General features: G+C 40.9%; 1 protein-coding gene and 1 non-coding gene across 2 annotated transcripts in view; one reads left to right on the top strand and one right to left on the bottom strand.

The window, feature by feature from the left end:
• The window catches only part of PLCB4 (phospholipase C beta 4), a 393,600-nt gene that overhangs the window by 315,156 nt on the left and 55,639 nt on the right, over positions 1–22,805 (bottom strand). The gene's annotated exons all lie outside the window — the stretch shown is intronic.
• Positions 1,646–1,749, top strand: LOC111746874. The gene has a single exon (XR_002783291.1). It is a non-coding gene; the product is annotated as a U6 spliceosomal RNA (small nuclear RNA).

The following is a 22,805-nucleotide window of genomic DNA, read 5'->3' as shown; positions in this document are numbered from 1 at the left end:
CATGGACTCTGTAATGTAATGAACAGATCCCACTTCGGAGCTGGAGAACTTATTTCCCTGCTCTTGCAAGTGCTGCAGGGAGATTGCAGAAAGCTGCCCCACCCAAGATCAAGAACCCCTTCCCCAGTCAACATCAGAGAATAAAGGCCCAACCTGTTACCTGTGGGGTTACTAAGGCTCCTGTCAAGACTGCATCAAAAAAAAATAAATAAAATAAAAAATAGACTGTATCACAGCTCAACTCCTTCTGCCCAATCTCAAATCCTTCCTTCCCCTTCAATAAGTGTTGATCTTAAGAGACAGCATAGGTTCTGTAATTACATGCATTTTTTTTTTCAGATGAAAAAAGTAAGTCTCAGAGAGGTTAAGAAACCTGTCCAGAGTCACACAGCCAATGAGTGGTATGATTGGGATTGGGACCCAAACATTCTGATGCCAGAGCCTAGGCCCTAAATCACTCTGTACTACTGCTCAGTCAAGTTTGCATTTTTATATCCAATAAAATAAACTGGGTAACCTGGCTGTTGTCCTCACAGTAGACTGTAAGAAGCAAATTAGAAGGAGAGAAAAGAGCTGCAAGAGAAGGCAGCCTCAGTAAACTGTTACCAGACAATCAGAAAACAGAAGCTACTCTAGATCTTTCAAACCAAAGGACCGGTTAGAGTGATGGAATGTCTGAGAGGTCACAGAGGGAACAGAGAAGCACCCGAGAGACTAGCGATCCTGAAAAGCTGCTAGTTTGCATACGCAGGAGGGTTAATGGAAGAGAGTGATGTAATCAGAGAACAAAGACTTGGGCCAACTAGATGATATTAGAACAACAACACTGCTATAAAGAAAGGAGAAGCCAGGTGAGAGCAGAAGCAATGAAAGAAACACAGCTCTTTCTAGAGATACCAAAGAAAGCAGAGTGAGGCAGGGAGAGGCAGCCTTCTGTCTCCCCGCAGACACCAAGGGGCAAAGGAGCCTGGGAAAGGTAGTTACCTGTATCACAGACCAGATCTAAGAATAAGTCTGTGTTTGAGCGGCCCTAATATACAGCTGACCAACGGACAATGAGCAAGTATAAACACTCCAAAAATAAAATACAAGAATTAATAAAGCATATCTGTGAAGACTTAGTTTAATGGCAAGTGGTCCTATACACTCCAGCAGTCCCTAAGCAAACAAAACAACAGTAATAACGCCTTTCACTTAGATAGCTCTTACAGGCACAGTGCTATGTTACCGCACAGTTCGACTGCTAATACCTAAAGGGATGAGGCTGAGAAGTTTCGGTTATTCTGTTTAGTAAATCAGGGAATATATGCTATATTCTAAAAGTATTTCCATCATAAAATATAGTGAATTTATTTGATAGAGTTTAGTAGAATTTTATGATCAAAATTTTACTTATATAGAAAAAACTGTTGCCCACCCTTGTCAGCTAAATAAGGTGTCAATGTAGCTTCGATTCTGGAAGACTAGATCTGCCTTCACAATTTTATCTGTTGTTTGACAAAGTAGGAGCTAGAACACAAATTCTTGCTCCCTTCTCAGAAGTCCTCTGCTGACTTCACTGATGCAGCAGAAATTCTTGAGAGTAGGAGGGGGCAGAGGAGAGAAAAACTGAAAACAAAAATGCATTACCAAGAATCTCCTGTCAGTGCTGGTTTTGGCAACACAGATACTAAAACTGGAACGATACAAAGATTGGCCTGGCCACTGTGCAAGGATGACATACAAACTCATAAAGCATTCCATATATTGCTTTACTTTTCTAATGTTCACAGGTAGGATAACGAAGGCTCTGATAAGCAAAATGACTTACCAACCGAGGCCACTTCTCGCTTCAAACCCCATCCCCAACTTTTCCTCCAAGGAGAAAATAAAGAAAGGTTCTCCAGTCACAGTATTCAGCAACCAACTCAATGTTTAATTATCTACTTTACCCTTCCAAAGACATTTAATACACATTTTTTAAGTTATATTATATATAGTTCCTTCAGAAGGAATGTGATTGTTCACATATAAAGATTATAAATAATTTCAGTTCCTTCAATGCTGCCCACCCCGACAAAGCTTTAACGTAATAAAACCCAAATGGCTTGAGATAGGATCTGGATTCAAGGCTCAGCTTTGCTTCTAGCTAGCTGTGTAGATTTAGGCTGGACAATTAACCTCTCTGGGCCTCTGTTTCCTCATTTCCAACATGATGCAACTAGAACTAGCTGATGCCCACAATTCTTTCGGTCCTGAAATGATTCTACAGAAAGATAATAAAAGTCCTGCGTAGAATCAGATGAACTTTTTCTCACTTCGACATGGCCCAGACATCTATCTGAGAGATTCCTTATCAGAATTAAAAGTACAGTCTGTGGCTGTGGCATAAAGTTTGACCTCATTCCTTGCTCTCGGTTGACTGTGATCTCACCTAGCAATTCTCAAGCTGGCTCCTAGGTTATTCTGATTGCAAAGAGAGCCTTACTCTCCCTCCCTGTACCTACATCCTCTGCCATGTAACCTTGTAGTGCCCTCCCACTCTGGAATGAGACCCTTGACTTTCTTTGGTAAACAAGATATTAGCCAACATGATACAAGCAAACGCTTGCAGACAGCTTGAAGATGCACTGTTGGGCTTGCTCTCATTCTTGCTCCTTTGTCACGGCCACGAGAACACACTAGGTCTAGCATGCTTGGGGATGAGAGACACATATAACTGAGACAAGTCACCTCAGTCCTCCTAGCTAAAGCCATCCTAGATCAGCCAACAGCCAGCTGAGCTCCCAGACATGTAAACAAATTCAGCTAAGATTAGAAGAATCTGCCTGCCCAACTCACAGCTGACCAGAGACACCTGAGTGAGATAAGCTAAAATAAGCTAAGCCCCGATCAAGATGAGCTGAATCCCCCAAACTTGTAAGCTAAATGTGTTTTTGTATTATTGTATTCCAATAATAGTTATTTGTTATGCAGTATTATTGTGGCACTAGGTAACTGATACACATTTCTTGGAATAGTCGCCCTCAGCCAGATAATGACTATTTCCAGGAAAAAGTTTCCTTAGTGTTGAAACAAGTTTGGGATACACTGCATGCCTTAAGTTTATCTTAGAAGTTCATAACACATATTAATACTTTTACGGCTCTAAGAAGTCCCACAGTAAAGAAATCTACTTAAATTTGTCTAACTCGTGTTACCCCCAGCCTATTTTACCACAGAACCCCGAGTACGATTCACTAACAAATTCTCCTCTAGGCTTAGGTCCCACGTCTAGGTTGAGTATCTAACTTCTTGCTAGTTAGCTATGCATCTCATTGTCTCTTCCAAGACAGTTACCGGGCCCTTCGAAAACAAACAAAATAAACGAAAACCTTAAAAGTACTTTGAAATCATGACAGCTTATATATTTTTTTAATAACCAAAGTCTAATTAGAAACGAAGGGGAATGTTCCACAAATATCTGAAACCCAGACATTGCCTTAGTCTAATTTCAACTTTCTCAGCTACTGAAAGCCTAACAAAAACCTAACGCTAACCTTGCCATTTCCTCCTTAACATTCTTCAGAGGCTCTCACAATGCCTTGGTTCATAAGCCTTGGATAATCAAGGCCCTGATTCCTTATCCATTTCCTCTCCCACCACTCTTTCTCCCTGCTGTCTTCCTCTTCCTAGTCTCCTCCCACCCTTAGGTATACACGCTACCCATGCTGAAGAACTTCCAGCTCCATCAAATGGGCCATGAGCTAGCACTCTGAGACTCTACAGTGTCTGGTTCTATTTCACGTGACCTTGATTTATGTAGCTTTGCGATAATATAATTACATTAATACAGTCTCACATTCATTTGACTCAATGTTAAAATTCTTCAAGAATTGTAGCTTTGAAGTTGGCTGGGTGGAGAGAACGCTAAACTCTGTTTACAGAGTGGCCACAGGGTGGCGCCGTCTTAGCTTCTAAAGGGAAATACCCATCTTGAATTATGGAAATTCTGAATTTGCAAGGACTTCAGAAACACAACTCACATAAAATGTGACCTCTAGAACATTGAGTTTCTTGTGCTAGGAACTCCCTTAACCACACAGAAGCCCCCAACATACAGAGTTCATCCAGCTAACTTCAATCAATCTGTCATGTGTCAGTTGAGATAGTACTTCTTCCTGGAAACTTTGCCTGAAATCCCCAAGAATAGGTTGTGAGGCCCTCCACTGTAAATGCGTGTTATTTGGTCTCCTTCATGGGGGAGGGATCCTAGCTTATTCTGTCTTAGATCCAGAGCCCAATATAGTGCCTGGTTTACAACAGATGATCAATAAATATCAGATGGTTTCTTGTGTGGGTGGGTGGGTAGGGTAGATGGGTGGAGGGAAAAATGAACAAGCAGGTTGGGCCACTGAATACAGCATGATTGATTTTTGCGGTATATTCTCTCCTTATCCTCTTCCCCACCCAACCTCAGGAAAAGACAGTTATAAATATTAGGCAACAGCAGAAGAAAAAACACAAGAAAAAAAAGAACCTTGATCATCATAACAGCTAGATAAGAGTGATCATTATGAGTTTAGAATTAATGTGGTGAGGGCACTACGTTAATTTTTGAGGTAAGGGCACGTTTCAAAAATATAAAAGACAATGAGGAAAAAAAGTAGGACACAGCAGAGTATCCTTCTTCTGCTCATCACAGAAAATGCGCTAACGATACATCTTTTTTTTTTAAGATAAACATTTTAACCAATTATTTTTGAAAGTGAAGGACTCACTCCAAGAACTGCTATGCAGTGAATGTGACCTCTTCAATGTAGCAAAAATGTAGGAAAGGCTTTCTTTAGAGCTCCATGGGGTCAGATTCTCTGCTTCCCAACACAAAACTCACTGGAGAAATATTTTGTTTCTCATTCATTTTCACCCTGGACACCAAGTTCACTGTCTCTGTTACCCCATGAGTTGTCTTCTTTAATGGGGGTAGAAATGAATGCAAACACACAGATAAGACATTTTAAAACCAAAAAAAGCCTTGTCGCCAATGTTTCTTCTCACATTACTTTTGACCCCAGGCCAAACACCCAATATACCTCTTGCACTTTTAGTTAGGACTAGGAAAATAGTTCTGCCACTGATTTAAACATCCTGCCAACTGACTCCGTGCCATAGCCTTAGGGAATGTCACATGGATGATCTTTTGGCTGTGTATGTGTACTGCCTTGTTCTCTAGGCTTTAATTTTACTTGAACTTTCTTTTGACCCCTTAGACACTATATTTGAAAACAAGGCTGTGCCATAATTTCACAAGCTAGAAAAATCTGTAATGATTTTCTATGGATTGTTTTTACCCTAAAGTTAAGCAAAGACATGATCTGCCACTGTTGTTTTCAGGTTCCTTTGTGCTGTATTTCCCTACTGTCTCAATTCCTTTAAGCCCCACCTAAACATATAAATAAGAACCTGGCCGTGTAGTTGTGTCATCCACAAACCACATCAATGGCAGTAGAAGCAGGTTCTCCCAAATCTCAACCTGAAAGAAGGGGTAACAGCCCCGATTCCCAGAGTTGGTTCTCCCAAATCTCAACCTGAAAGAAGGGGTAACAGCCCCGATTCCTGGAGCAGCTCTGTCCTTTGGGAGCTTGTTAAACTTCCAAGAATTCATTTTGACCTCCTACAACCTATTTTTCTGCATGCATTCTTTCAAAAGACATCTGCATCCCCTGGGAAGAGAAGTGATACCAAATAAAACAAAAAGCAAACTTCAGAGGGGCTTCTCAAGTAAATGCTCTCAAATAAAGAGTAGTTTCTTCCCTTTGTTCTTCCCTTTCTCTCGTTAAGCACCCTACAAAGTTAAATCTCTTAAGGTTATCGATTCTCTTTATTTATAAAAAGCACCCACCAAGTAACCAAATCAAGATCCCTTTTGCAGAAGGGAGCCCGGGGCAGCCGTTTCCCAGAGACCAGGAACCACCGCCACCAGGACTCCCACAAGGCACCCCGTGTCTCTTGCCAATGCAGTTCCTTAATTGGCCATGAATAGTTACAGTCAGCTCCAGCAATTTCTGCCCCCTGTACAGTATAATCTCCTAAAACATCAGCTGAGAGTTGAGGGGCCAAATTTTTAAATAGCATACAATTAATAATCGTAGTACTAATGAAAGAATTACCAAACTGCTATGTGAATTCTGCAGCCCAAAGTGGAAGCTCGGCTAAATGAAGCAAAACTATTCTTCCCCCTATCTCTTTATAAATGTTCCATTTAGTAATGGAAATTTCTGGGACTTGATAATGAAGAATGTGAGCATGTAGTATTTCAGGTTGTATTCATTTATTCGACAAACATTGAGCACCATCTCTGGACATAAAGATGAAAATTACTGACAGTTGATCTCAAGGAAGTCACAATTCCACTCAAAAAAGAAACTTCTCATGGAATTTGTTCATGATCATTCACTCAAGAATGATCACTGAGTATCTGTCACTATTCTAGGTGCTGAGGATGCCACAGTGAACAATACAGACAGAAATCCCTACTTCCACGGAACTTCCATTCTGGAGGGATATACTGACAACACACAGGTGAGTAAATGGTCTGGATACTAGAGGATACTAAAGGCTATAACGGAAAAGGCTGAAGTAGGGAAGGGGGCCGGGAGTATAAGTCAGGGTGGTGGCAACGTGAAATAACTAGGAGTGTAAAGGAAGTCCCCAGCTGGCAAAGATTTGAAGGAGGTGAGGGAACACGTCCTACACATACTGGGAGGGAGAGCTTTCCAGGCCAAGGGAGAACATGCAAAGGCCCTGAGGGAGGCAAGCCTAGCGTGTGTGAGGAGCGGCAGTTGGCAAAGGGGCTAGCATGGAGTGAACAAGGGAGAGTAGGAACAGATGGAGTCAGAAATAAAGAGGAAGGGATGATGCCAAGCCCTGAAGGCCCTGTGAGGGCTTTGGCTTATGCTTGGAACGAGGTGGGAAGCCACTGCAGACTAGGAGCAGGGCAACATGACCTGACATTTTAGAAGGATCACTTGGGCTACTGTGTTGAGGACAGACTGTAGGTGGGCTGGGACAGATGCAGGGAGACCAGCTAGAAGGCTGCTGCAGAATCCAGTCTGGTGACTGGACCAGAAGGCAGTGATGCAGAGAATATGAACCAGTTACTTTTGGGATCTGTTTTGAATATAGAACAAATAGAATTTACTGATGAACTGTTTGTCAGTATTTGAAGTAGAGGTTCTTTTTTCTTCCTACTTAAAATGCCCAGTAAAACTCCAAATTTTTGTTAATTTTGTTAATTATGAGCCTATTTAATCCAGCAGGTTCTGATGATGCGCTAATTTACATCCCCGGCCTTTTTCTCCCAACTGATCCCGAGTTACCTGCCATTGCTTCTAAGATATTTCATTCCTCTGGCCCACTCAACCTGAGCATGACCATCCATCCCCAACCTTGGTAGTGGTGACTATGGAACTAATTTTCCATTCACCCACGTTCAATATCCCTGTTTCTTATTCCTCCCTCTTGCCCACTATAAATCCAGACGTAAAATCCATGAGTTCTTCCTCTGACCCCCATTTTGTACACTTATCCCCCTCTCGGTTTCAATCGCCACCCCTCTGGTGCCAGCCACTACAACCTCCCAGGCAGTCTCACTGGCTCCAACCACTTCTTCATCAAAACCACCTTGCCAACTGCCATAGAAATAATGTTCTGAAAGCTCAGGTTTTATGATGTGACTTCCCCTGCTTTCAGGTATTCAGTCCTTACACCCTGGCCTCCAAGGGTCTCACCTAATGGCTTGTCACAGCTCTTCACTCTCTAAACTCTCATCCCTACCCCACAGGCATTCACTGCCTCTGGAGTGTGAAAGGGCATTCTTGCTTTTCATTCTCTCACTTTTACTGTCACACATGGGGCTTTCCCAGCCTATATTACCTTCTCTCTCTCCCTTCTGTGCAACCTTTCCTAAATCTACTCATCCATAGAGACTCAGTTAGAATTCTGTCCCCTCTTTAGAAACACCCCTGACTATTCTAGCCCCTACTGAGATCCTACTATGGCCCTTTTCATCTGACTCTTTCATTAGGACCTCATGGCGCAGGCGCAGGCGCAGGCGCTGGAGCAGGCCATATTTTCTGGGTAGGTATAAACTTCAAGGTCATATACCAACTTGTATTCATTTTTACACCCTTAACTGATATATATATATAGAGAGAGAGAGTATTCAAAGTGTATTTACTGAATTAAGTTATTTCAGGGAAATAAATTAACTGAAACATATTGCTCTCCGTCTTAGTCTTAATCTCTGAAAGTGGGGAATTGAAAAATGCTAGAATTCAAAGGATAAAGAACCTCTGAGTAAAACAGTCTCAGTCATTTCTTACTCTACCTTACTGTTTCTCTTCTACCGTTTTGATTCTTCCACCAACTTTGTTTTTAGATAGTGCGCCACGGAACTGAACAGAAAGTTATAGCTGGGGTTATCTCATGAAGATTATGCTGACAAGCACATCATAACCTAAATTGTAATCTAACTGATCTTTGACTTACAGTCAAACAAGATACTGGCTTCGTGGGAGAGTAAACAGGAATGGAATGAGCAGTTCTAGCCCCACAGTCACAAAGTTTGGCCATCACTAAGACCTCTGGTTAGGGAACTGAGGCCACATCTCAGAAATTACTGCATACCCTCCACCAGTATGTTCTTAATGATAAGATTTCACTGACTTAACAAATCACCATTGTGGGGAGGCTCCCTGGGAAATTATGTCCTCATAGTCCCTAAAATAGGCTACTTTTAAATTCCTTCATCAAGATAAAGATTCCTTCTCCTTAATCCTTACTCTCTCAGGGTGACTACCTCTGATTTTTAATTCATACAAACAACAGATATTTGCCAGTACCTAACATGCACAGCCATCGCCACCCTGAAGAATTCTGACACATTCCTTGGCCTTCTAGGGACTACACTGGGAGGTAGATAACGACTGAGGAGCCACACAGGTATAAAACTACAAATTATGATTAGTACAATGAAGGAAAGGAACATGGAACAGGGGATGAGACTTAATTCAAAGGGTGCTATGCTCCCCTGAGGAAGTGATACTTGAGCTAAAATCTGAAGACTAAGTCATAAGTTAAATGACAGGTGGTGAGAGAGAAGACATCCTTCTTGTCACAGGGACATGGAAAGCCAGGACACGGGTAGGAGGAATAGTGGTACAATGCAGTAACTAGAAAAAAAAAAAAAAAGACAAAGCTGGAGAATGAGAGAAATGGCTAAGAAGTTAGAAGGCATAAGGTAGGTCAAGCAGAGCCTTGTGGAAAGTGGAAAGAAATCTCTAGCCTCAGAGGAATGGGCAGGCTCAGAGAGTCCTTGCACATAATCTTCAGTATACTGATGTTCTCTACTCACCTGCCATTGCCTACACTAATCACAGTTGCTCTGAAACAAGCCCCTCCAAGAAAATCTTCAGTGGCACAAGACTGGGCTCTCTCAACAACAGACTGGACAGCAAGTAACTAATGGTAGTGACTCTTAGGAGCATTCGAACGTCAAAGTATTAAGAGACCCAATTAGTAATGAACGATGAACTAAAAAGTTTCCATCAATAGTGGGGCTGAGGGACATGTTGAGCCACATGCAAAAAACAAACAAACAAACAAACAAAAAAAACCGCCATCTCTGTGACTGCTCTGATAAACAGAATGCCTCGGGAGCCTGAGAGTCGTCAACCGTCAACCGGGATCTCTGAGTGCTGGCCTTGAGGGCACTGGCAATTTCCACTTTGCCACATTTGTAATGCTCCCTCTTTTGAATACAGTCCCCACACTGTATGAAACCCAGGCCACAAGGAGAAGGGCTACAGGGAAAAGATAATAAGGTGCTTCAGTTGACATCCCAGCTGAATCCCTATCTTACAACCAGCATCGATTGCCCACCATGGGAATCATCTTGAGTATTCCAGTTCTAGCAAATAGGTGATTGTGAAATTTGGATGCTAACATAATATTAGTAACTGAAAAGGCAACCTATTATATTTATAAGCATTCCATCATATTTCCGCATTTTAGGTAAAGTAATACAAGTTAATTCTGTAGTGACAAATTTTGTGTAGGTACACACAAATCTGAGCAAAGATACATACTAATGGAAGATACCAATGGGTCTGTCTCCCTACTTTGAGATGCTTATGAATTAAAAACATGCATTACTCAGTATTTAGAACACGTGCTCCATGAGGTCTAGCAATATGTTAAATGTCCAAAGATTCTTAAAGCCATTGTATTTATTTTGTTTTGTCTTACTAATATTTTTAGAGTGTATGTACTGTCATTATTTCAAGTGATGGATGTTAATGATTGGATCACTATTCTATTCCTTGGCCTCAAGTCCAGGCATTCGTCCAAAGGCCACCTGGTGTTTTGGCCAAATAATCTCACTGATTCTCCAACACACCAGGAAATCCCACACCTTCTTTCATATCGTTCCCCCATTCCCTCTCTGGTAAGCTCACTAGCATCCTTCAAGACCCAACTCAATGTCACTTGCTCCATGAAGCATTATCTGATACTCACAAACTTCTCTACCTTTTCTTGACAGACTAAACTACACCTTCATTTAGATATACACAATACTCTGTTTATACCTGTAACATTTAAAATATTTATAATTATTTTGTTTGAACTTCTATTTTCCCGATGACATTGTGATTTCCTTGAAAGCAGTGACCAAAAATTATCCCTTATCGACTCCGTGGTGTTTATTTTAGCAAAGTGCCTGAGTCACAAGAGACCCTCTGTAAATATGTACAGAATGAGTTCAGTGCCTTATTCTAAGCAGCCCTAAATGCCTTTCACGCCGGCTTTTTAAAAACTCTCAAAATATGGATTATAACCCATTAGAGGGATGAGAAATATAAAGAACTAAGAAGAAAAGATTTACTTATCTAAAATTAGAATATATGAGAGAAATCTCTGAAATTTCTAGATGGACAGATCTATTTCACCCTTGTGTTTCTCTGAATTACATGTTGTCCATCTTATAGAATCAAATACATTATAATTGACTGCATACATGATCATGAGGCAGAGCTTCTCATTTTTAATTCACTATTCAGAGCTACTCATAGACAAAAAAAGATTCCCAATCACAACTGAAGGCACGCCTCCAAAAATATCTTCTTTTATAAGTACCCCATCTTTTGTTAATGCATCCTACATGCTGAGTGTCCTTAGGGCTCAAGTACAATTTACACTTCATTATCTTATATCTTCATAATGTCTCTAGCTGTTTCATCTCATCCCCTTCTGTCTAGAAAGCAAACTCTTCAAAGATGGTGTCTCAGTCAGGGTCCCAGCAGGAAGCAGATGGAGCACACTCACATGGGGCCACTGGGAGAGTTTAATGAGGAATTATTTACCAAGTATGTGCAGGAGTTAAGGAAGACAAACTGGAAATGTGAAGTGCCCTCAGCCTGAAGAGGCAAGAGGACAGAGCTGGAACCCAGAAAAAGGAGCTGTAGCTATAGGAGAGAGGGTCTCCCAACACACTCTGCCACTTCCAGAAGGGTAACAGGGACAATCATCAGCCTAGTGGCAAGAAAAACGCTGGGGGATAAACAGGCTGCCCTTGTGGTCATTCTCCCTCGTCTCCCGATGCCTGACTCCTTCCATAAGCCAGACAGCGAAGCGGCCCCCCCAATGCAGCATCGAATGCCCAGCCTGCGGGACAAGAGCAGGCTGAATAAAGTGGGGCATAGATCTGGAGGGGCACACAGAATATCCAACACCATTGGCATTGCGTTCGGTACTTGTTTCTCAGACCCCATCCTTGCCATACCATCGCACTAGAAACACAGATGGAAAGAATAAGAGAGAGCCAAGACCCAGGGTTTGCTGGAATCGCACTGTTGAGGAGGGCTCCACTTACACCCATTTCCATTTCCCTGTGAGCATGCAAAGTTGTCCCTCCACGTTCCCTGTGCATTCAGTGCCCACACACACGGAAGAGAACTGGCTCTGGGAACCGAGACTCTATGACTGTGGGTTTTTCAGCACCAAGCACCTAGCAGTAAGGCCTCCAAGAAGCTCGCAAATAGTGACATGGAGTTAGTAAACAAATAACCCAGCTCCTCATCCCGCCAGTGGACTTCTCTGAAGCATGTTCTTCGTAGTTTCCAAAAGACAGTGCTCCAGCAGATAGGAGCCTCAGTGGCCCAAGGTGGGATCTACTTAGCACACCCCATACTGGCTGCCATTCCTTCCTTATCTTACTTCCCCACTCCCCGGCTGGTGCTTCCTAGGACCAGCTCCCAAGGTAGCTACTTGCACTCCAATCCTTGTCTCCAGCCAGCTTTGGGAGAAGCCAGCCTAAGACAATGCATGAGTAACAACCCACACCTCTGAAAACAGACTCACCGTAAAGAGCGTGCGTATGTTCGCAGCTGTGTAGTGCAACCCTTGTCTACAGTTTTTACTCTGCACCAAAGTACACGTGTCCTGAACCTGAAGTTAAAAAATGTGACTTCTAGTCTCCAACTTGGCTATGGTCTAACGTCAGCAAACAACAACCTCCCCAGTTTTCAATTTCCTCATCTGTCAAATGAACTTAGATAACAGGACCTCCTAGTTTCTCATTCAGCTTTAAAGTTTGCTAAAATTTTTTGGCAGTAAAAGGAACATAAATCATGCGGACCAATACTTAGATTGACACAAAACTCCATTTTTTGGAGTATTTTTTTAAACTTAGGTAATTCAGAAAAGCAAAAAGCACTTTTCTATCACCATATAAAAAATAACTTTTGGAAATTAAGAATTTAACCTATCAATCAAATGGCTACTAGATATTATTTTAAATCAAATTTCCTAGATTTGACAGCATACATTTAATCAATTATTTTAAAACTCATAAATCTTGTATAAACATCTATTGACTACCTTCTTAGTCTATTATAGGATATACCTATAAAAAATCAAGACTGGAAATTTATCATAAATTAATACCTCAAGACATAGAGATCTGGTTTGTCGTTCTGGTTCTGCCAGAACTACAATCTGGGAAAATCATTTCACTTCCTCATTCCCCACACCCAGTAGCACCTCCAAGAGTGGTGGGCCTAGGGGGCATTCCATAAACAATGATCGACTGCTGAAAGAATGGCCCTGAGCCTCAGTTTCATTAAATGGAAAAAAGTGAGTGAGAGGGTTATACTATCTCTATTATCTTGACAATCTCTTCCTAATGTAACATTTATGCTCTTGAAAATATAATCACCTAACATTCTACAGCTCAGTGTGATTACATTCCTCTCTTGAAAGCTATGGCCTCTGCCAAGAGCAGCCATTCTATGGCAGTGCTTATCTACTCAGTGGCAGAAGCCACTGGATGCCAAACTCCTATAAACTGATTCAAAAAAAAAAAAAAAATTCAGTGCTAGACATGCAGTGACGTGGAATGAATGAGACCCATGTTTCTAGCTCTCATATTTACAACAATGGCAAAAATCATACCAATCAGCCATCATAAGCAAGACTTTTGACAAGACCTCACCTCAGTAATATCTGGAAACATATGACAAGCCTCTGGAAGGAGGGTGGGAGGAAGCAGATGAGAACATGGAAGGGGGAAGATTATTAAAAGCACAGCCATAACGAATGCACCATTTGTACTAAAAACCTGGAAGTAACAAGGAGGAAGAGCTATTTGGGACCATGAGGCTCTTCCTACTTTGTCTCTTATGCACAAAGAATTCAGAGTCTGTGAGTACTGGAAACAGAAGAGGCTAAATGAGAACCAAGAAGACAGTTCTAATTTTGTATCTTTGTGGGCATACTATCTAAAAAATGGTTTCCTCCCAATTTCCTCCAACATGAGAATGGTCAGCTGCTTCTCTATGATAGTTCATCTGAGCTTCAGGGCCAGGAGAGGGGAGGAAAGAAAAAAGTGAGGTTACACAATGTCATTTACTAAAAGGTGAAATATTAAATTATCTTATAGCAAGTATAAATTTGAACAAAATTACAAATACTAATGTTATTTATACTAAATTTATAAAATTTTTAAGAAATATTAAATTACCAAGAAGGAAAATATTAAATTACTTTGGCCATGTTAACATGAATAGATATAATCTACCTAATTATCTACATCAGTGGTTCTCAAAGTTGGGCGCATAATAGAATTACCAGAGAAACGTTTAGAAATTCTGAAGTCCAGAACCAATTATATCAACAATGCAGGGGGTTGGACAACTAACAACAGTTATTTTTTGAAGCTGCCAAAATGATGCTGATATGCAGACAAGTTTGAGAACTGGTCTACATTATTCTAACTTAATTTTAATGTGGCTTGAGGCAAAAGACAGTGCCTTGAGCCAGTCCCTGACTTCAAAACCCTTCCTGCCCTGGTCCTTACGGTTGGACATCTGGAGCACAGAGCTTCGTCTCCCCACTGCTTACCTGCCTGAGGCTGCCTCTCTACTCTGTCAAGCCCTAGAATTGGATACTGGTGTCTGCTATGGGGCTTAAGAGGCAAAGAAGCCTGTAGAAGAACCACCAGGAATTACAGTGACGTTAAAATGCTGTACATAAAATGATGTACAGGGAGAACTGGTATCCACAGTGCCTTTGCAGGAATGAGTCACCCACTGGCAAAGAAAACTGGCTGAGTGTGGGCAATGCATAGCTCTCAACATATGCAGCTTCACTGATCTTCAAACATTCATTCGTTTGTTCAAATATTTACTAGCCATGTGGTTTAGTCTTAGCTTACCTTAAACTCACAACTTGTAGGGAAAACAGATCTTAAAAGTAACTGTAATTCAGTGTAACTGGAAAACGGAAGTAGGCATAGGCATGGTGATAACATACACAAGGAACTACTATCTCTCGGCAAAGGATATTCCAGACTGCAGGAACGGCATAAGCAAAGAGCCACAAGGTTAGAAGATACGAAATAGAAAGCTGTTTGGTACTGCATATAGAAAATGCATGAGTGCTATGAGGTCAGAGGTCAGAGGTCAGAAAGGGCAGCAAAAGCTAGGCATTTGGGCCTTACCCTAGAGCCACGTTTCTCAATAGTGGCACTAATGACATTTTGGGCTAGATAATTCCTTATTATAGGGGTCTGTTTGTGCATTGTAGGATGTTCAGCAGCATCCTTGGCCTCTACTCATTAAATAACAGCAGCATACCGTATCTCCACAACAGTCAACAATGTCTCCAGACATTGCCAGATATCCCCCAGGAGCAAAATCATCCCTCTAAAAGAACCGCTGCCCTAGAGGCAGTGTGTAGCTACTGCGGAGGCAGAAACTATGTCAGAAGTTTGCCTTTTAGAAAAAGCAATCAAATAGCAGTGTAGAGAATGAAAATGTCAGGACATCACAAACTATAAATCTAATATAAGAACCTATATATCTTTGTTCATGCTTTAACCACTTTTAATAAAAATATCAGAGAGTCCAGTCTATACTCTCAATTAATATACTGGGCTTTCAAAGAAGAATCAAGTAGTGTTTTGTTAACTGTCTTTACAATATGAAAACTTTCCAGCATTGACCTCTAGGTGGTGGGATTCTGGGTGACTGCTCTTGATACTTTTCAGTATCTTCCACAACCTAAAAGAATAAAAGATCAATTACTTTTCAAAGTACCTTCTTTCGTATACCTTTTGTGAAAATAAGAATGCTGAATGCATGATACTAGGTTGCAAAGCGGAAGCAATGCTCTCACAATCTATCACACACACACACACACACACACACACACACACCCACCCTGCCCTTGTTAATTGTGCTTTTAATGGCATTACAGCATTATGAAACACAGTTTTCTATAAACCAAAACATGCACAAGGTACCTTTGCAGAATGTGTTCTTTTGCACAGAGATTTTAAAGCAGGTGTGGTCACTACAAAACTTAGTGACTTAAACAATCACTTATTACTTCTCACAATTCACTGGGTTGGCTGAAGTTAAGTGGGCAGTTCTATTTCACATGGTGTCACTGAGGTCACTCAACAGGTTGCTTTCAGCTCGGCACTTGATTGGGGTTGGAACATTCAAAATGGTTTCTTATCCTTCAGGGTCTCTCTACATGGCTGATCATTGAATAGTCTGAACTTTTATATAGCACCAAGGTAGGCTTCCAAGGAGGAGCATTCCAAGAGAACAAGCCCGAATGTTCAAGTGCTTATTGAGCCTCTGCTTGCACTATGCTTGCTAATATCTCATTGACCAAAACAAGTTTCATGGCCACGTCTAGAGTCAATGAAGGAGGAGAACATGCAAGGGCATGAGTGATGGCAGGCAGAATTCACTGGCGCCATCAAGGAAACAATTTACCACAGTTAGACTAAGCATCAACAGATCTATGAAAAGCCAATGACTGTAAATATGAAACAATCCATACCAAATTAAAACTAAAGCTACCACACAACCTTCATGCCTTCCTTGGGCCAGTTCTTCATACAGAAGTAGAAATAATTTACTTATCATTTCATAAGGAAAAAGACATTTCAGAGAAAAAAATCTAATTTTTCCTTAAAAGGATAGAGATATCAATAAGGAAAGGGCCTCTTACTAAAGAATAGGTACTATCCTTTAGATAATTTTTAAAATTTCATGATTAAAGGATACTCACTGGATTATAACTAATCCAAATCTGTCAATTCCCTTCTTCCCAATTTTCTTCTTAGAGGAATGAAACTCCTTTGAAGAACTAAGTACAATCTTAACAAACTGTGCTTTTAGTTTTCATGCACTGAAGTCTAAGAAAAATAACACATCAATTGTCCTCCGTAAAAATTATAATTTGCTTTACTTAAACTAGAAGTTCACGTCAAGATTGTTTTAATGCACAGTGTATTATTATTTTTGTACATGTGAATTATGAAAATGCTTTGTCCACAGAGGAAAGGTATCTCCATTATGACAACCTTCTAGTGGAGCAGTAGACACAATCTCAGAGCGACAGGGAACGTGAAAATACTGGGTGTGCATCTGAATGGGTTTGTCTTACGTGTGGGTACACTGCTTTCCAACCAACCTACTTCCAGACACGACCAACGAGGATGTCCTAGTTGCAGTCTCATATACGAAAGATGCCCAGGGTGAACTAAGCCTGGAATAAGCCCCTAAATGAATCTGACATATTTTCTGAAATAACGGTGAGTCTGAAAGATTAACGTAGTCCAGTCAATATTAAGAGAGAGGTCAGAAGACAACAAACTAATAAAAAAAATTGTTTTAATACGAAATATTTGTAGGCCATTTCAAAGAGTTCTAATCAATTTTTTTCTTTTCTTTTTTTTTTTTTGTGGAACTGGTGCAAGAACAGCATCTAGAAGTGTGTTAGGCTCAGTAAATAGTTGTCAAATGAATAAAATATAACCTAATGGGACAGAGGAAAATGGCCTTGGAGATCTAGGCCTGTGGTTTTCTATATGTTCTTGGTAAGACTGGTGGAGGACAAAAGATACAGGGAAGACAGGAATCTGACTACTTGCTTTATACCTGGACTTTCACAAGAAAAAAAGTTACTTTGGCTATCTTTTTAAAAATCTATTGCTACTGATCTCTCCCAACATCCTTGTTTTATGAAGAAGAAAACAGAGACCCAGAGTAGCGAAACAACTAAACCAAGGTTTAGTGTATTAAAATATGCTGTCAATCCTCATTTTTTGTGGATTCCCATATTTGCAAATTCACCTACATGTCAATATTTGGAACTGCAAAATCGATAAGGTGGCAGTTCGGCAGTCTAGCAAACAGGCGGCACAGAGAGTCAAAAAATTTGAGCCACTGATGCACACGCTCCCAGCTAAGGATGAACAAGGTTCTGCTCTGCCTTCGTAGTTCAGCTCTTACACTGGAAACAAGTATCCGTTTAAGTCTATTTAGTGCCATGCGTTTCACAATTTCCTGCTTTCTGTTGGTGATTTCACTGTTTAAAACGGCCCCCCAAACACAAGGCTGTCTAGTGTGTCCAAGCACAGGAAGGCTGTGCCTTACGGAGAAAATACATGTGTCAGGTAAGCTTCTTTCAGGCATGAGTTGTAGTGCTATTGGCATGAGTTCAATGTTAATGATACACTGACATCTTATTAAATAAGATGCTTTTTGAAAAAACAGAAACAAACATAAAATAAAGTTATATATTGATCAGTTGATGAAAATGTGACCACGGGCTCACATAAACCTAACTCTGTAGGAGTAGTGGCTCAGTATTCACTAATTCATTGTTCATGGAGACCATATGGCAGTCTCCAATCTTTTTGGCACCAGGGACCTGTGCTCCCATGAGAATCTAATGCCTGATGATCTGAGGTGGAGCTGAGGCAGTGATGCTAGCTCTGAGGAGCGGCTGCAAATACAGATGAAGCTTCACTTGCTAACCTGCCACTCACCTCCTGCTCTGCGGCCCGGTTCCTAAAAGGCCACAGACAGGTACCAGTCCACAGCCTGGGGGTTGGGGACACCTGTCATAGAACATGAGTACTGTGAATAATGAGATCAATAAACAATTTAGACTCTTTAGTTTGTTTTGAGGGCTTTGAAAAATGGCCACTAGCATTCTTGAACCAGACACCAGTAACCTTATGAAAAGTGCCTCGCATACCCACAGAATACCTTAGTTTTTCTCAAAGCCAATGACATGAGCTTTGCCAATTATATAAAGATTCTAACACTTTTCATTTATTTGGAAATCTTTTAGCATTATGGGATTGTTACCAAATTTGACAGCCACAGAATCAGTAAAGGAAACATACTAGAAGTCGTCTAGTCCACAAATATAATCAGAGGATACACAAACTTGGATGGGAAAAATAATTACATGATTATTTTCACTAACCACTAACTGAAGTGTGGCTTGTCCTCCAATTATAAATATAAATCCCAAAACACCATAGTATTAATAGCACCTGTGACTTGGTTTTCAATGGAAATTCCAGTTTCATATCGTGTTAGAATTATTGCAGATATTGTATATCATTTGTCTGTATTTCAATATAATAGTATCCTTTATAGTCTTGTGTATTTCATTTTATGCATTTAAAAAGCTATTTAGAGAAAAGGTCCATAGAGGCTTCAGCAGGTTGCTGAAAGGGTCCATAAGAATCCCCAAGCCACTTCTCTCATCCCACTAATGAAGAAACATAACCTGCAGAAGGAAAGTAGCTTTTGAGGTCCCACCACTAGTTAGAAGCAAACCTAGGCCTGAAGCTTCACAATAAAGCTTCACATGGAGGGGAATCACCATGGTGAAGAGCCAATGTCTCTGGTGCGCCTAGGTACCGCTCAGGTATGCTGGCACAGAACAGAGGTGCAGAATCGCATTTGCCTCCATCACCCAGGTCACCCAGCAAGTATCTTATGCACCAGCCACAACAAATTAACTGCTGCATACCAATGTAGGGCTCTATATGCTATATAGAGCTGCTTAATTATATAAATCATAAGCATAAAAACAGGGGCACTTCATTCCCCAAAGCTTGGTCAATGGATAACTTAGCTCTGAGATTAAAAAATGTCAATATAAAGAAAGGGAGAAGCCTGTATCCCTGGGGAAAATGGTGAGGGTTTTACAATGTATACATGAGTCCCTAGCAGCCTTGACAAGATTCAGATCTCACGCCTTGGCAAATCAAGGTTGCCTCACTGCATGTGGAGGGGAATCACCATGGTGAAGAGCCAGTGTCTCTGGTGGGCCTAGGTACCACTCAGGTATGCTGGCACAGAACAGAGGTGCAGAATCGCATTTGCCTCCATCACCCACATCACCCAGCAAGTATCCTATGCACCAGCCACAATAAATTAACTGCTGTATACCAAGCATGCTGAGTTCTTTCCTGCCTTCTAACACAGTTCTCTCTGCTTATAATGGCCCTCCACCCCAACCCTGGCAAATCCCTTCTCATCCGTTAATACCAAGTTACATGTCATCTTCCTCTATTTTTGCCAGATAATTATGCTTATCTCAATACCAAACTATGAGCTTTGTAAAGATGGGCAGGGGAAAGTAACTGAACAGAAGAAAGGAGGTTGAGCATCTAAATGTACGGATAAGTAATGATAATAAGATTAATGTTTACTGAGCATTTAATATGTACCATGAACCAGTCTAAGCAATTTACATATATTATCTCATTCGATCTTCCAAACAGCTGGTAGATACAATTAGGATCCTAATTTCACAGATGAGGAAATTGAGGCATAGCAAAGTCAAATAAGTTGCCTGAAGTCACACAGATAGGAAATGGTAAAGCTGGGATCTAAATGCAGACACTGTGATCAGTGGCTATGTATGCCTTTGACTACCCACTGCACTAGAGGGAGCTGATTTCATCCCTCGTTCAACAGGTAGGAAGTTACAGGTCGCAGAGTTTAGGTGATATCTCTTTAGTGTAGACTTGAGGTAAGATTAGACTTCAGAGCTGAACATCCAGGAAACTGCCAGGATGTTTAGGCATCTAGGTTTAGTTTAGATTTTAGTTTGGAAGGAAAGAGAGAAGGAAAAAGGGAGGAGAGTCATCGATGGATCAGTGAGTTGACTGGTTGTGAAATCAAATGATTGGTCAACAAATAGATTAATAGGCAGAAAGAGCTGATCATTCTCAGTATTTCCAGCACAAAGCAGATCTGGTTCACAGTAGAAAATCGGTTATTACCCCTTGAGCCATAAAAAAATATCAAGACATGCTATTAACGCCACCCCTGAGTGTCCTCTGATTTAATGTAATTACACACAATCTGTTAGGTTGCGGCAAGGAAGCCCATAATTGAAGGATTGGCAAGAGGTCTGGGGAGGGTACACTGTCTTCCAGGAAGACGGCCCACAGAGATTCCTTCCACAACAAAGAGCTGACTTTATTTTCCCAGTCTAAACGAGCCCTGGTATATTTTGAATACGATGATCTGTGTTAATACAGAGAAGCAAGGACTGAGTTCACTTTGCTTGGGCTTTATGTTAATTTCTTGCTGACCCGATTCACTTTGATTTATCTTTCTAAGCAAAAGATGATTTCTTTCCAAATAGCTGCCACTGTGCAAAGTCAACAAAGGAGATTTCCAACTTCCAACGTGAGATCAGATAAGTTTGCTCCTGACCAAGGGAACTAAACTACCATGTGCAAACGTCATTCATGGGTTTCACAGGAAAACATTTCAAACACAGAAAACATCTGCTGTTATACTTTTTCCCCAACTTTAAGGAGGAAACTTTTGCAGTGATACCACCTTCTATTCTCTGTATCTGAAACTGCTTTCTACTTTGAACGTCATTCATCTACTATAAACTGGCTAGACAACACATCAATTAAAGTAATTTATCTTTCAAAGTCACGAAAGGAAGACGTAAGCAGACTTTCCGCAGCAGGCACGCATCTTCCTCCCACCAAATCTGCTGCATTGTCATACAGATGGTTAGCCTTGTTGGTCTGCGGGGATGCTAGTAAGCTGCTGTCTTCACAAATGCACACGTCTTCCTCCGCAAGTCTAGGACTCACTCTCAGTAGTTTTACGGTAGCTGCCTTCAGTAGGGTTGGCATGTAAGTCCTGAATCTAGGTACGAAATTAACAACTTCCAAAGATCAATGAAAGTTCACACCTCCCTAGAAGCCAGACTCCCCAAAGACACTGCAGTCAAGCTCTGAATGACACCCCTAGCTGCATTTTCATTTTGAGCAGCAACTCTGGTACAAGCAGCTTAATCTTTTTCCAGGCTTGTTGCTAAATACATAATTTTATATTAAAAATACAATATCCAGAGAATGTCAAAAGGAGCCACAAACAACAAACTAGACAAAAACCAAGAAGAACCCTCAGAGGCTAAACATGGTAGAAGCAAGAAATAGGCACCTACACGTAGAAAACAACTATCTCAACATATACAAAACCTACTTGCTCGTAGAACTGTGTTTTCTTTGGGATCTAGCGCCACGTATAGTAATAAATTAGGAGAACATGTCATCGAGATAGTAAAGAGGCTAAAAGAGAGCTTTGAAAATATACTTTATGTTTAAAATGATACAACAATCAAGTTCAAATGCTGATGTGAACAGGTTCAATTTTTTTCTTGAACATCTGGCTGGTTGGGGTTGGAAGGCAGCTGCACACACTAAGAACCCACCTCAAATACCCAAATCTCACTTTTGCTGTCCAACAACAGAATCTCTCTAAGCGTAAACAGGTATTCACAGGGTACCTTCTTAATGCTCTTTAGTTTGGGTTCCCTCTGAGGCACAACCTAGTGAGACAAGTAAGAAAGCCAATGCAGGGTATAATATCAAGCAAGTTTCATAGTCCATACATGGGCAGAGCATGTGGCCAGAAAAAGCCCTCATTCTGATAAGGAGATACAGATGCAGGCAACTGGAAGTGGGCAAAAAAAAAAAAAAAAAAGCCAAAAGTCAAAGCAGAGACTTGAAGAGATACCTGCACATCTATGCTCACAGCAGCATGATTCACAATAGTCAAAATGTGGAAGCCAGCCAAATGTTGCTCGATGGATGAATGGATAAACAAAATGTAATATATACATAGAATGGAATATTATTCAGCCTTAAAAAGGAAGGAAATTCTGGCACATGCTACAACATGGATGAACCTTGAGGACGTTAAGCTAAGTGAAACAAGCCAGTCACAAGAGGGCAAGTATCACAAAATTCTATATATGGTACCTAAAAATAGTCAATTTCATAGAGACAGAAAATAGAATGGTGGATGCCAGGGGACTAAGGGGAAGGAGGAATGAAAAGTCACTGTTTAATGGGCTCAGAGTTTCAGTTTTGTAAATGCAAAAGTTTTGGACATGAATGATGGAAATGGCTGCACAACAATGTGAAT

The sequence above is a fragment of the Pteropus vampyrus genome, unplaced genomic scaffold, assembly GCF_000151845.1.
Source record: "Pteropus vampyrus isolate Shadow unplaced genomic scaffold, Pvam_2.0 Scaffold7, whole genome shotgun sequence".
Lineage (NCBI taxonomy): Eukaryota > Metazoa > Chordata > Mammalia > Chiroptera > Pteropodidae > Pteropus > Pteropus vampyrus.
Note: the sequence above shows the minus strand (reverse complement) of the source record. Positions and strands in the feature narration are given on the sequence as shown.